This window comes from Capra hircus, chromosome 20 (assembly GCF_001704415.2).
Source record: "Capra hircus breed San Clemente chromosome 20, ASM170441v1, whole genome shotgun sequence".
NCBI lineage: Eukaryota > Metazoa > Chordata > Mammalia > Artiodactyla > Bovidae > Capra > Capra hircus.
The window spans coordinates 45,440,254-45,456,097 of record NC_030827.1 but is presented as its reverse complement, the minus strand read 5'-3'; positions in this window follow the sequence as shown (position 1 = coordinate 45,456,097).

Sequence of the window (15,844 nt, the reverse complement as noted above, 5' to 3'; positions counted from 1 at the left end):
TCATCTCTTCTCAAATTGCCATTTACAAAATCTCCAAAACTTTCCTGCCTTCATAGTCTTTCTCTTCTTCTCAGAATGGTGACTCAATGGCCATGTCTTCTTCTAGAATTCTCTCTGATAGTTTTCCTCCCACTTCACAGGTTATGCATTCTCAAGTCTACTTTTCTGGCTTTTGTTCTCCAGCATTCGTGAAGTTGATATGATCAATTCTGTCCTTTCTCCACAATTTCTTCTAGCCTACTAGTCCAGTGTATTCAACATTTATGTATTAGTGATCTTTCCATTGATATCTTGGAATCAGATATCCCTCTGTCCTCCAAACTCATGTATGCAACTCCATGTAAATAATTTTCTCAAATCATTTCTTTTCCTCCAGTTAATGTCTTTTTCCTCTACTTTATGATATTCATAGAACCTATAGCTGTGAAAAATCTTACTGGAACATCAATTGCTAATCAATAAATCCATTAATATGTTAATGTGCACAAGTATGATATTTCTTCTTTTAATTTCCTGTTTATTTTCCTAATTCTACCCACTAGAATGTGAGTTCCATGAAAGCAGAGAAATTTCTGCTTTATTACTAATACTTTACCAGCTTCTAGAAAAATAAATAAGTAGGAATTTTAGCTAAATAACTGGGAATTCACACATGGCTACTCGAGTAAAGATGTGATCCTTGGAATGAATTGGAAGTGGTTTTCCATGGGTATAAAGTTTCAGCTATGAAAGACAAATGAGTTCTAGAGATCAGTTGTACAACACAGTGGCTGTAGTTTACCATATGATATTGTTCATTTAAGAAATTTTAGGAAAGTGGATCTCATGTTAGCTGTTATCATGTGAATAAAAAATAGTATTATATTTATTAATTTGTATTTATTAATACAAAGGGAAACAAGGAAACACTGGGAGGTGTTAGATATACCTGTTACCTTTATTGTGGTGATGTATTACAGGTATATACATATATCCAAATATAAGATTTTATACATTAAGCATGTACATTTTTTGGTATATAATTGCATATCGACAAAGTGTTAAAAATTAGGAAATGGGGGGGGGGCGGTCCTAAGATGGCGGAGGAATAGGATGGGAAGACCACTTTCTCCCTCACAAATTCCTCAAAAGAACATTTCAACGCTGAGCAAACTCCACAAAACAACTTCTGAATGCTGGCAGAGGACATCAGGCAACCACAAAAGCAGACCATTGTCTTCAAAAACAGGTAGGAAAAAATATAAAAGATAAAAAAAGAGACAAAGGAGGTGGGGAGGGAGCTGCGTCCCGGAAAGGGAATTTTAAGAAGAGAGGTTTCCAAACACCAGGAAACACTCTCCCTGCCAAGTCTGTGGCGAGCCTTGGAAACACAGAGGGCAACATAACAGGAAGGAAAAATAAATAAATAGTTAAAACCAAGAGATTACAAGCCCAACAGTAACTCCCCCAGTGGAAAAGCAGCACAGACGCCTGCATCCGCCATTGGGAAGTGGGGGCAGGGCACAGACGCGCAGGAGGCGCTGGCTGCAGAGCTTTGTAAGAATCAGGCCGGAACGCCCCACGCGCAACCAGAACGATCTAACTTGGGCTAGCAACCAGACTGTGGGATAGCTACCACGCGAAAAGCTCGAACATAAGACACCACCAGGACCGCGCACAGAACAAAGGACGGAACAGAAATAGCCGGCTGCAGACCATCCCCCACCGGGGACAGGCAGCCAGAGCTGTAGGGGCTGGAAAAGGGCAATTGCAGCCCTGGAGAGACTTTACCTACCAAACTGCAAGCAGGCTTCTTTGCTAAGACTTCTGGGGGTGCTGGACAGTCACCATCCGCCTCACAAGGGGCGCCAGCGGTCCACCCAGAAAACTGAGCAGCAGAGACAGAAAAGGCGACAAGTCGCAGCGACAGCGCTCGCCAAACTCCTGAGCTACTCGGACCTGGGAAGGGCACAAAAGGCAGTCCCAACTGAATCTGTGCCTCTGAGGGCTACCTGAGCCCAAACCTGAGTGGCTTAGACCGGGGAGGTGCACGCAGCCTAGGGCCGGCCTCAGCCTAGTTCCTGGCTGAGCATCGTAGAGCTGGAGTGGTTTGTGTGCTGCGAGAAGGGACAGGTCCAGCGGGGCTGAGACACTGTGTGCACATGACAGTGCTATCTGTTTGCAGCACCCCCCACCTCCCCACAGTGCATCTGAACTAGTGAGCCTCAAAAACCAGCAAACAGAAGAAGTTAAACAGAGGGAACTGCCTTGGAAGTGACCCCACACTGCCCACAACATCAGCGAAGGGCCAGATATATATTTACTATTTTTACAATCATTCCTTTTTTTTCTTCTTTTTCTTTTTTTTTCTAATTTTTTTAAAAAATTGTTAAGTCTTCTATTTCTCCTCTAATTTTTATTTCTATAACCTACTGTTACTTTTCAAAAAAAAAAAAAAAGACTATTTTTTTAAGGCAAACACCATATATAGCCTTTGTGTGGTTGTTGTTGGTGTTTTTTTTAATAATTCTTTTGGCTTTTTTTTTCTTTTTTCTTTTTTTCTTCTGCTTCTTTTCTTTAATATTGTACTTTTGAAAATCCAACCTCTACTCTAGATTTTTAATCTTTCCTTTTTGGTTTTTGTTGTCAATTTTGTACATTTAAAAACCCAAACTTCACTACCCAATTTTACCTGAGAGCGAGATTACTGGCTTGACCACTCTCTCCTCCTTTGGACTCTCCTTTTTCTCCACCAGGTGGCCTCTGTCTCTTTCCTCCCCCATCTCTTCTCTATCCAACTCTGTGAATCTCTGTGTGTTCCAGATGGTGGAGAACACCTAAGGAACTGGTTACTGGCAGGATTTGTCTCTCTCCTTCTCATTCCTCTCTCTTATCCTCCTGGCCACCTCTGTCTACTTCCTCCCTCTCCTCTTCCCTGTATAATTCCGTAAATACCTCTGAGCAGTCCAGACTATGGAGCACATATAAGGAAGTGACTACTGGCTACCTTGCTCTCTCCTCTTTTGATCTCACCACATCTCATTCCAGTCACCTCTAACTCCCCCTTCCCTCTTCTCTTCTCCATGTAACTCAGTGAACCTCTCTGGGTGTCCCTCAATGTGGAGAAACTTTTCATCTTTAACGTAGATGTTTTATCATCGGTGCTGTATAGATGGAGAAGTCTAGAGGCTACTGTAAAAATAAAACTGAAAACCAGAAGCAGGAGGCTGAAGTCCAAAACCTGAGAACATCAGAGAACTCCTGAATTCAGGGACATTAAGCAATAGGAGCTCATCAAACGCCTCCATACCTACACTGAAACCAAGCTCCACCCAAGGGCCAACAAGTTCCAGAGCAAGACATACCACACAAATTCTCTAGCAACACAGGAACACACCCCTGAGCTTCAATATACAGGCAGCTCCAAAACCTTTGACGTCTCATAACCCATTACTGGTCACTCCACTGCACTCCAGAGACAAGAAACCCAGCTCCACCCACCAGAACTTCAACACAAGCCTCCCTAACCAGGAAGCCTTGACAAGCCACTAATACAACCCCACCCACAGTGAGGAAGCTCCTTAATAAAGAGAACTCCACAAATTACCAGAATATAAAAAGGCCACCCCAAACACAGCAATATAACCAAGATGAAGAGACAGAAGAATACTCAGCAGGTAAAGGAACAGGAGAAATGCCCACCAAAGCAAACAAAAGAGGAAGAGATAGGCAATCTACCTGAGAAAGAATTCCAAATATTGATAGTGAAAATGATCCAAAATCTTGAAATCAAAATGGAATCACAGATAAATAGCCTGGAGACAAGGATTGAGAAGATGCAAGAAAGGTTTAACAAGGACGTAGAAGAAGTAAAAAAGAGTCAATATATAATGAATAATGCAATAAATGAGATCAGAAACACTCTGGAGGCAACAAATAGTAGAATAACAGAGGCAGAAGATAGGATTAGTGAAATAGAAGATAGAATGGTAGAAATAAATGAATCAGAGAGGAAAAAAGAAAAACAAATTAAAAGAAATTAGGACAATCTCAGAGACCTCCAGGACAATATGAAACACTCCAACATTCGAATTATAGGAATCCCAGAAGAAGAAGACAAAAAGAAAGACCATGAGAAAATCCTTGAGGAGATAATAGTTGGAAACGTCCCTAAAATGGGGAAGGAAATAATCACCCAAGTCCAAGAAACCCAGAGAGTTCCAAATAGGATAAACCCAAGGCGAAACACCCCAAGACACATATTAATCAAATTAACAAAGATCAAACACAAAGAACAAATATTAAAAGCAGCAAGGGAAAAACAACAAATAACACACAAGGGGATTCCCATAAGGATAACAGCTGATCTTTCAATAGAAACTCTTCAGGCCGGGAGGGAATGGCAAGACATACTTAAAGTGATGAAAGACAATAACCTACAGCCCAGATTACTGTACCCAGCAAGGATCTCATTCAAATACGAAGGAGAAATCAAAAGCTTTATAGACAAGCAAAAGCTGAGAGAATTCAGCACCATCAAGCCAGCTCTCCAACAAATTCTAAAGGATATTCTCTAGACAGGAAACACAAAAAGGGTGTATAAACCCAAACCCAAAACAATAAAGTAAATGCTAATGGGATCATACTTATCAATAATTACCTTAAACGTAAATGGGTTGAATGCCCCAACCAAAAGGCAAAGACTGGCCAAATGGATACAAAAACAAGACCCCTCTATATGCTGCTTACAAGAGACCCACCTCAAAACAAGGGACACATACAGACTGAAAGTGAAGGGCTGGAAAAAGATATATCACGCAAATAGAGACCAAAAGAAAGCAGGAATGGCAATACTCATATCTGATAAAATAGACTTTAAAACAAAGGCTGTGAAAAGAGACAAAGAAGGCCACTACATAATGATCAAAGGATCAATCCAAGAAGAAGATATAATAATTATAAATATATATGCATCCAATATAGGAGCACCACAATATGTAAGACAAATGGTAACAAGTATGAAAGGGGAAATTAACAATAACACAATAATAGTGGGAGACTTTAATACCCCACTCACACCTATGGACAGATCAACTAAACAGAAAATTAACAAAGAAATGCAAACTTTAAATGATACATTAGACCAGTTAGACCTAATTGATATTTATAGGACATTTCACCCCCAAACAATGAATTTCACCTTTTTCTCAAGTGCTCATGGAACCTTCTCCAGGATAGATCACATCCTGGGCCATAAATCTAAACTTGATAAATTCAAAAAAATCGAAATCATTCCAAGCATCTTTTCCGACCATAATGCATTAAGATTAGATCTCAATTACAGGAGAAAAACTATTAAAAATTCCAACATTATGGAGGTTGAACAACACACTTCTGAATAACCAACAAATCACAGAAGAAATCAAAAAAGAAATCAAAATATGCATAGAAATGAATGAAAATGAAAACACAACAACCCAAAACCTGTGGGACACTATAAAAACAGTGCTAAGAGGAAAGTTCATTGCAATACAGGCATACCTCAAGAAACAAGAAAAAAGTTAAATAAATAACCTAACTCTACACCTAAAGCAACTAGAGACCAATATCACTGATGAACATAGATGCAAAAATCCTCAACAAAATTCTAGCAATCAGAATCCAACAACACATTAAAAAGATCACACACCATGACCAAGTGGGCTTTATCCCAGGAATCAAGGATTCTTCAATATCCGCAAATCAATCAATGTAATTCACCACATTAACAAACTGAAAAATAAAAGCCATATGATTATCTCAATAAATGCAGAGAAGGCCTTTGACAAAATTCAGCATCCATTTATGATAAAAACTCTCCAGAAAGCAGGAATAGAAGGAACATACCTCAACATAATAAAAGCTATATATGACAAACCCACAGTAAACATTATCCTCAATGGTGAAAAATTGAAAGCATTTCCCCTAAAGTCAGGAACAAGACAAGGGTGCCCACTTTCACCGCTACTATTCAACATAGTTCTGGAAGTTTTGACCACAGCAATCAGAGCAGAAAAAGAAATAAAAGGAATCTAAATTGGAAAAGAAGAAGTAAAACTCTCACTGTTTGCAGATGACATGATCCTCTACATAGAAAAAAAAAAAAAAAAAAAAAGAAAACCCTAAAGACTCCACCAGAAAATTACTAGAGCTAATCAATGAATATAGTAACGTTGCAGGATATAAAATCAACACACAGAAATCCCTTGCATTCCTATACACGAATAATGAGAAAGTAGAAAAAGAAATTAAGGAAACAATTCCATTCACCATTGCAATGTAAAGGATAAAATACTTAGGAATTTATCTACCTAAAGAAACTAAAGACCTATATATAGAAAACTATAAAACACTGATGAAAGAAATCAAAGAGGACACTAATAGATGGAGAAATATACCACGTTCATGGATCAGAAGAATCAATATAGTGAAAATGAGTATACTACCCAAAGCAATCTACAGATTCAATGCAATCACTATCAAGCTACCAGCCATATTTTTCACAGAACTAGAACAAATAATTTCAAGATTTGCATGGAAATATAAAAAAACCTCGAATAGCCAAAGCAATCTTGAGAAAGAAGAATGGAACTGGAGGAATCAACTTGCCTGACTTCAGGCTCTACTACAAAGCCACAGTCATCAAGACAATATGATACTGGCACAAAGACAGACATATAGATCAATGGAACAAAATAGGAAGCCCAGAGATAAATCCACACACATATGGACACCTTATCTTTGACAAATGAGGCAAGAATATACAATGGAGTAAAGACAATCTTTTTAACAAGTGGTGCTGGGAAAACTGGTCAACCACTTGTAAAAGAATGAAACTAGATCACTTTCTAACACCACACAAAAAATAAACTCAAAATGGATTAAAGATCTAAATGTAAGACCAGAAACTATAAAACTCCAAGAGGAGAACATAGGCAAAACACTCTCAGACATAAATCACAGCAGGATTCTCCATGGTCCACCTCCCAGAATTCTGGAAATAAAAGCAAAAATAAACAAATGGGATCTAATTAAAATTAAAAGCTTCTGCACAACAAAGGAAACTATAAGCAAGGTGAAAAGACAGCCTTCTGAATGGGAGAAAATAATAGCAAATGAAACAACTGACAAACAACTAATCTCAAAAATATACAAGCAAATTCTGCAGCTTAATTCCAGAAAAATAAACGACCCAATAAAAAATGGGCCAAAGAACTAAATAGACATTTCTCCAAAGAAGACATATGGATGGCTAACAAACACATGAAAAGATGCTCAACATCACTCATTATCAGAGAAATGCAAATCAAGACCACAATGAGGTACCGCTTCACACCAGTCAGAATGGCTGCAATCCAAAAATCTGCAAGCAATAAATGCTGGAGAGGGGGTGGAGAAAAGAGAACCCTCCTACACTGTTGGTGGGAATGCAAACTAGTACAGCCACTATGGAAAACAGTGTGGAGATTCCTTAAAAAATTGCAAATAGAACTACCTTATGACCCAGCAATCCCACTGCTGGGCATACACACCGAGGAAACCAGAATTGAAAGAGACACATGTACCCCAATGTTCATCGCAGCACTGTTTATAATAGCCAGGACATGGAAACAACCTAGATGTCCATCAGCAGATGAATGGATAAGAAAGCTGTGGTACATATACACAATGGAGTATTACTCAGCCATTAAAAAGAATACATTTGAATCAGTTCTGATGAGATGGATGAAACTGGATCCAATTATACAGAGTGAAGTAAGCCAGAAAGAAAAACACCAATACAGTATACTAACACATATATATGGAATTTAGAAAGATGGCAATGATGATCCTGTATGCAAGACAGCAAAAAAAACACAGATGTGTATAGCGGACTTTTGGACTCAGAGGGAGAGGGAGATGGTGGGATGATTTGGGAGAATGGCATTGAAACATGTGTACTTTCATGTAAGAATCGTATCGCCAGTCCATGTCCGATGCAGGATACAGCATGCTTGGGGCTGGTGCACGGGGATGACCCAGAGAAATGTTATGGGGAGGGAGGTAAGAGGAGGGTTCATGTTTGGGAATACATGTACACCCATGGTGGATTCGTGTCAATTTATGGCAAAGCCAATACAGTGTTGTAAAGTAAAATAAAGTAAAAATAAAAATTAAAAAAAAATTAGGAAATATCCTTGCAGGACTTTTCCTTTGCAGGGTAGCTAATTTCTCCATGCTTAGGTGCATTTTATAAAATATCAAAGAATATCAAGCATTGCAATGGCTAAATTATGTTTAATAAGTTTATTAAAAATATACATTAGAAAATTTTTTCTAATCCTGATCCTTTCCATCCTTGAAAAGTAGCTTCTCATAAGTTTATATTTATCAACTGTATATTATTGATGATATAATAAGAAGTATATTTTATGAATTTATTTCATTGAATATACACAAGATATTTTGATAATTAAATCATATATACATAAATATATATATATGTATGATTATATGGATATATACATATATATGTACATTATATTTATGGAGTTGTCATTTAGTCTATCAGACTGAGGCTTAAATAGAGGATCTTCCAGCCAGTAAGTCCTGGGAATCATAACACAAGAAAAAGTATAAAACACTTACCTAAAGATTAGGAATTACTGGATAATTTCTTTTTATATTTGATTATTTATTTAATAGATTATGGAATATACTATTGATTCCTTTCTACATAGCACAATTTCCAATAACACAAAGATCATTTTTACCTTTCTTTCATTTGTTTTGCTTCTTTTATATAAAATGTCAAATGCAGTTTGCAAAACTGTTCAACATTTTCATTTATTTTACTTTTCCTAGAGAAAGAATATCCTTAAGCATAAGTAATTGTCTCTAATATAGCTATTTAAGTATTTCATTTATTTAGGTTTTCTTCATGAATCTTTAGCACATATTTTAGGGAAAAATTATAACTCATCTACACAGTATATTTTATATCTGGATATAGATAGGGGTTTTGTATTAAAACTTGGAGTTTCTGTTAAGTGTTATTTTATTATGGCAATAAAACTTCATTAGTTTTGATCAGATGACTACACAAATAACCTATTTGAAACTTCCAAAGTATGCAAAAGAAGAAAGCTTACAATGTCAAGATAATAAAACACTTTGAAACAGGAAAAAAAATCAAAGTTGGTAGAAAGGAAATTTATGTGTGAAGCAGTTTAAATAGTATTGATATTCTTTTTCATTGAACCATCACAGAGTTGGCAAATTAGCAGAAAGAAACAAATACAAGTTTAATATATGAATGCATGCTTGGCCAGAAAAGAGCACAACAGCCTGCAATATGAACTTCTTAATTAACACAGTTGCAGCCACTTGTCTAGAGAAGTTGGATGGAACCTTTGAGACCTTAAAGACATGACTTCTGGCTCCAAGTCTTATGGCCTTTTCCCAACTCAGAAGTGCATTTTTTTTTTTTTTTTAAGAAATAGAAGAGGCATATTAACATCACACTGTATTCGAAAAATGCTGGGAAAAATTGAGGGCAAGAAGAGAATGAGGCAACAAAGGATGAGATGGTTGGATGGCATCACTGACTCAATGGACATGAGTGTGAACAAACTCAGGGAGATAGTGAAGAACAGGGAAGCCTTAAAGGCATCTGGTCCAGTCACTTCATGGCAAATGGATAGAGAAACAATGCAAAGAGTAACAGACTTTATTTTCTTGGGCTACAAAATCATTGCAGATGGTGACTGCACGTGTGAAATTAAAAGACACTTGCTCCTTGGAAGAAAAGCTATGACAAACCTAGACAGCATATTAAAAAGCAGAGACATCATTTTGCCGACAAAGGTCCATACAGCCAAAGCTATGGTTTTTCCAGTAGTCATGTATGGATGTGAGATTTGGACCATAAAGAAGGTTGAATGTGAAATAATTGATGTTTTCTAACTGTGATACTGGAGAAGACTCTTGAGAGTCCCTTGGACTGAAAGGAGATCAAAGCAATCAATCCTAAAGGAAATCAACCCTGAATATTCATTGGAAGAACTGATGCGAAACTGAACCTCCAATACTCTGGCCACCTGATGCGAAGAGCCAGCTCATTTGGAAAAGACCCTGATGCTGCAAAAGATTGAAGGCAGGAGGAGAAGGAGGCGACAGAGGATGAGATGATTGGATGGCATCACTGACTCCATGGTTGCGTTTGGGCAAACCGGGAGATAGTGAAGGACAGGGAAACCTGGTGTGTTCCAGTCCTTGGCATTGCAGAGAGTTGGATATGACTGAGCCACTGAATAGCAATAACAATCAGAAGATAGTGGAGGATAGAGGAACCTGGTGTTCTGTAGTCCAAAGGGGAGCAAAGAGTTGGACAGGTTTTAGCGACTGAATAGCAATAACAAAAAGCAGATTAACAATGTTGTGATAATTTCAGGTGAAGAGCAGAGGAACTCAACTGTACATATTCATGTATCCATTCTCCTTCAAAGCCTCCCATCGAATCCAGGCTGCCACAGAATAGTGAGCAGAGTTTGCTGTGATATACAGTAGGACATTGTTGGTTATCCGTCTTAAATATAGCAGTTATGAAAACTTAATTTTGAATTTCATCTAATTTCAATGCATCAGGAAAATTTAACTGCATTCAATCAGAAAATAATGTAGAAACCATTCTTAACCATTCTGAACCACTGCAGTCCTTAAAACAACGGCCACCTGAATTTGGCCAGCAGATCCTAGATTGCAGAACCTCCTCTGCATGAATGAAATCACTACCTCTCCCCATTACCTTCCATAAAAGGGAATGGATTTTGTTTCCAGTGTTGTTTCTGTTAGATGCTTAAGAAGATATTTTATCTAAACAGATAAAATAGATTATTTAAAGAGTTATTTTAAGATTCAAAAAAGCACAGCATGTTCTTAAGCTGTGAAGAAATTGAATTGATTTCAGTAGCCTTTGTATTACATTTCTCATCATTGACACTGTTTTATATTTAATATGCGGGTGACTTTTATTTCAGAGAAATTAGCATGACTAATTATGTCTCATTTACTTGTAGCCTGTGAATTTTCAGGAATTGCACAACTAGTCTTATCAAATCTAGTACCTTCTCCATCTTTAGTATAATGTGTTACATCTTGCCACTTAGACTGTGGTCCTTAGAATCATCTCAGATCACCTGGTATATCATTAAAAATGCAGAATCTCAGTTTCCAACCACGCAGACACACTTAATCAGAATCTAAATTTTAATAACAGATTCCTGTGTCCAGCACAGTTGAGAGGCTCTCTTCTATCATAGAGTGAACACTATGATATTAAAAACAAATTGCAAAAATATGTCTTACTTATATAATTAAGTATTGAGCAGATATGTTTACCTGAAATATTGTAAGCTTATGAATTACTAAAGACATATGAGTATTAAGCTTACCTCTACTCCAAGGTCACCTACTTAAGAGCATTGGAACTGATACTCGTATATTGTAGCTATTTCGTGGGCAAAGGAAAATGTTCAGTTTATAAAAATATTCTCATGAAAATTCGTGCAAATCATATTAATGTGGAAGGAAGTACGATGTCTCAGGGCCATCCTATCCCAAGTAGCAGTATTCTGAGAGTCCAAACAGAACATGACAAAGCCCCTCTGCTTTTAGAGCCAAATATGCTTAGAGTTGGACATGACTGAGCAACTGAACTGAACTGAACTGATACTTAGCATCTTACCTTAACCCTTATTAAATTTTGGTCTGGAATGAGGCATTCAAGTCACATAGAAACCAAACATCTGTAAAATCATTATTAATTTCTTCCTTTCTATAACTCTCTGAATTGGAAGGGACAGATTTCCATTTTCTCTTCCCTTTGGGCAAAGTATGATGAGAGTCACATTATACCTTAGGTTCTCCCTGGCCTTTGACCTAATAAAACATTATTATATGATCAATTATCCATATGGCCTGTCCTTCATATACTAACAAGAGTTACAATTATTCAAAAATATCTTTTACTTCTTTCCTAGTAAATCTCAAAAGGGTGATTTTATTATAGAGTTGACATGGTATTGACTATTTGATCTTAAATGTATGTTTTTTCATAAACTGATAAATGTCAATGATTAACCATCAGGAAGCCGATGTAACAGGATTTTGAGGAAGGAAAAATACAAGAGAAAGTGTAAATGCTGATGTCATGGCATATTAGATCATTCTAAAAGTTAAACTAAAGCTAAGATATAAGGAAGGCAATTAAGTTTTCAGAACTTTGATTTTTGGTTGCTTAGTTTATAATAAAAGTTGAACTTTTGGAATTGAAACAGATGGAAGTGTGTTTGATAGGATCTTCTTATTCTACCATTCCACAGTCATTTGTGCAGATTTTGATGGGTTTGCAGAGCTGTATGAAGCAACATATATTATGATGTAAATGCCATCATTATGACATATGCTTAAACTTCTGCTGAGAAATAAATAAAATATCTTGAAATGCCTGCTGTTTATCCCAGCTGTTTATTCCTCACAGCCCATAAATGGAAAAGTCACACAGTTTAGCATTTATATGCTAGAGAGGCATTTGGAAATAATTAAACCTCTTTCAGAGAGTGCTTTCTTTTTGTTCTGAATTAGAATTAACTCATAATTTAAAGAAAAGAAGGCAAAAGCATTATTTGAGACTAAAGTATATATTTTTTATTTAGAAAAATAAAGAGATAGTCAAGATTTGCTTTTTTCTCTCAAATTCCCAATAGTGGGGTAAATAAGTGAGAGGACATATATGGGAACAAGTATAGGCCACCCAATCTATAAGTCTGCCTGCATTTCCAGAAGAGAAACAAACACGAGTGGGAAACTTGCTTCTGTGGGTAAATTGGGTTGATTACAATGATCTGACTTAGACTGACGCTAATACACACAAATAAGGGAAAGCCAAGGGAGTGGATTTCCCTCATTAAAAACTAGTGCAATAGTTATGAAATTAAAAAGCAAATGACTTCTAAAAATAGAAAATAAAAATACAGTATTTGTATATAAATATTTTAATAATCATTGCTTTTTATGAATGTGCTACCGGAGAAGGCAATGGCACCCCACTCCAGTACTCTTGCCTGGAAAATCCCGTGGATGGAGGAGCCTGGTAGGCTGTGGTCCATGGGGTCGCGAAGGGTCGGACACAACTGAGAGACTTCACTTTCACTTTTCACTTTCATGCATTGGAGAAGGAAATGGCAACCCACTCCAGTGTTCTTGCCTGGAGAATCCCAGCAACGGGGGAGCCTGGTGCACTACTGTCTATGGGGTCACACAGAGTCGGACATGACTGAAGTGACGCAGCAGCAGCAGCAGCAGCAGCAGCATGAATGTGCTACAGCCACATGTCCACAATATAAATATCCCAATTTGTTTGACAAAAGATTTAACAGAAGATTTACTTGAATTTTATGAAAAATGATATGAAAAATATAAAATTCAAAATTAATCCAATTTGAATTTGATATTAATGCAATGGCTAAATAAGCCAGTATATTTTGTCTGCCTTCTAACTCCAGTAAGCTATTTACCACTAGATAAGATAAAATTCTATCACAATGACAGTACACGTTAGTTTAGAGAAGGCTTACAGTTTAAAACATGGCATAGTATCAGATTTTTTTTTAACATTGCAGAAGCAAAAATACTATGAAGAACCTCAAACTTTTTACTCATAGTTGAGGAACATAACCTAACCATCAAAGCACATTCTAATTATACAAAATAACTGGAGAGAAAATAATATTTGAATTATTTTTGCTGTCAAATTTTTTAAAATTATATACCAAGACTTTATATTAAAACAATTTTGATCAACCAAGTTGCATATAATAAATATTGTATATCTAATTTATATTCATATTGTAAAGTATGAAATAAGTTTTATATATAATATAATTCATATTATTATAAACTATGTATTATATATAAATGACCATTTAAGACTTACTATGCTTAATATCTTCTTTTCCTCAATTCATGATTATCTAGTTTCTTATATATAAGCAGATTAAATATTGATTTTTTAATGTTACTAGCAAATTGTCGACTAATAAAGAGTGGTTTGTTTTGGATATGTGTGCATGTGTTGTGGTGATTGTATCTCTACAAATTAAAGTAAATGTTTGGTTTTGAGTAGAAACATTTACCGATATCTTTTTAATATTAACAAAGGCATCTTTGTTAAATCTTTTGTTTTATAAGGACTGGTATTTATTATCTAGGCTTCCCTGATGGCTCAGATGGTAAGAATCAGCTTGCAATACTGGAGACCTGGGTTCTATTCCTGGATTGGGAGGATCCCCTGGAGAAGGGAATGGTAACTCACTCCAGTACTCTTGCCTGGAGAATTCCATGGACAGAGGAACCTGTTATTTATTTGGCCGCACCCTGCAACATGAGGGATCTTAGTTCCTTGACCAGAGATTGAACCTGTGCCGCTTGCAGTGTAAGTGTGGAATCTTAACCACTGAACCACTAGGGAATTCCCAATATTTTCTGAATCTTGAGATCATTCTTCATGTGTTAAAAATGGCATTACTTATTTACTAGTATGAGAGTCACATATGATGTGCTCCAAAATCGAATCCCTTGCGACTAACAGCGGAAGTGAGAAATAGATTTAAGGGACTAGATCTGACAGACAGAGTGCCTGATGAACTAAGGATGGAGGTTCATGACATTATACAGGAGACAGGAATCAAGACCATCCCCAAGAAAAAGAAAGGCAAAAAAGGCAAAATGGCTGTCTGAGGAGGCATTACAAATAGCTATGAAAGAAAGGGAAGCAAAAAGCAAAGGAGAAAAGGAAAGATATATCTATTTGAATGCAGAGTTCCAAAGAATAGCAAGGAGAGATAAGAAAGCCTTCCTCAGTGATCAATGCAAAGAAATAGAGGAAAAGAAAGGAGTGGGAAAGACTAGAGATCTCTTCAAGAAAATTAGAGATACCAAGGAAACATTTCATGCAAAGATGGGCTCAATAAAGGACAGAAATGATAGGGAACTAACAGAAGCAAACTATATTAAGAGGTGGCAAGAATACAGAGGAGAACTGTACAAAAAACATCTTCACGACCCAGATACCATGATTGTTTGATCAATCACCTAGAACCATCCTGGAATGTGAAGTCAAGTGGGCCTTAGGAAGCATCACTACGAACAAAGCTAGTGGAGGTGATGGAATTCCAGTTGAGCTATTTCAAATCCTGAAAGATGCATCTGAAAGTGCTGCACTCAATATGCCAGCAAATTTGGAAAACTCAGCAGTGGCCACAGTGCTGGAAAAGGTCAGTTTCATTCCAATCCCAAAGAAAAGCAATGCCAAAGAATGCTCAAACGACCGCACAATTACACTCGTCTCACATGCTAGTAAAGTGATGCTTAAAATTCTCCAAGCCAGGCTTCAGCAAATATGTGAACTGTTAACTTCCAGAAGTTCAAGCTGATTTTAGAGAAGACAGAGGAACCAGAGATCAAATTGCCAACATCCGATGAATCATGGAAAAAGCAAGAAAGTTCCAGAAAAACATCTATTTCTGCTTTATTTGACTATGCCAAAGCCTTTGACTGTGTGGATCACAATAAACTGTGGAAAATTCTGAAAGAGATAGGAATACCAGACCACCTGACTGGCCTCTTGAGAAACCTTTATGCAGGTCAGGAAGCAACAGTTAGAACTGGATATGGAACAACAGACTGATTCCAAATAGAAAAAGGAGTACATCCAGGTTGTATATTGTCACCCTGCATATTTAACTTATATCAGAGTGAAGTGAAGTGAAATAAAGCCGCTCAGTCA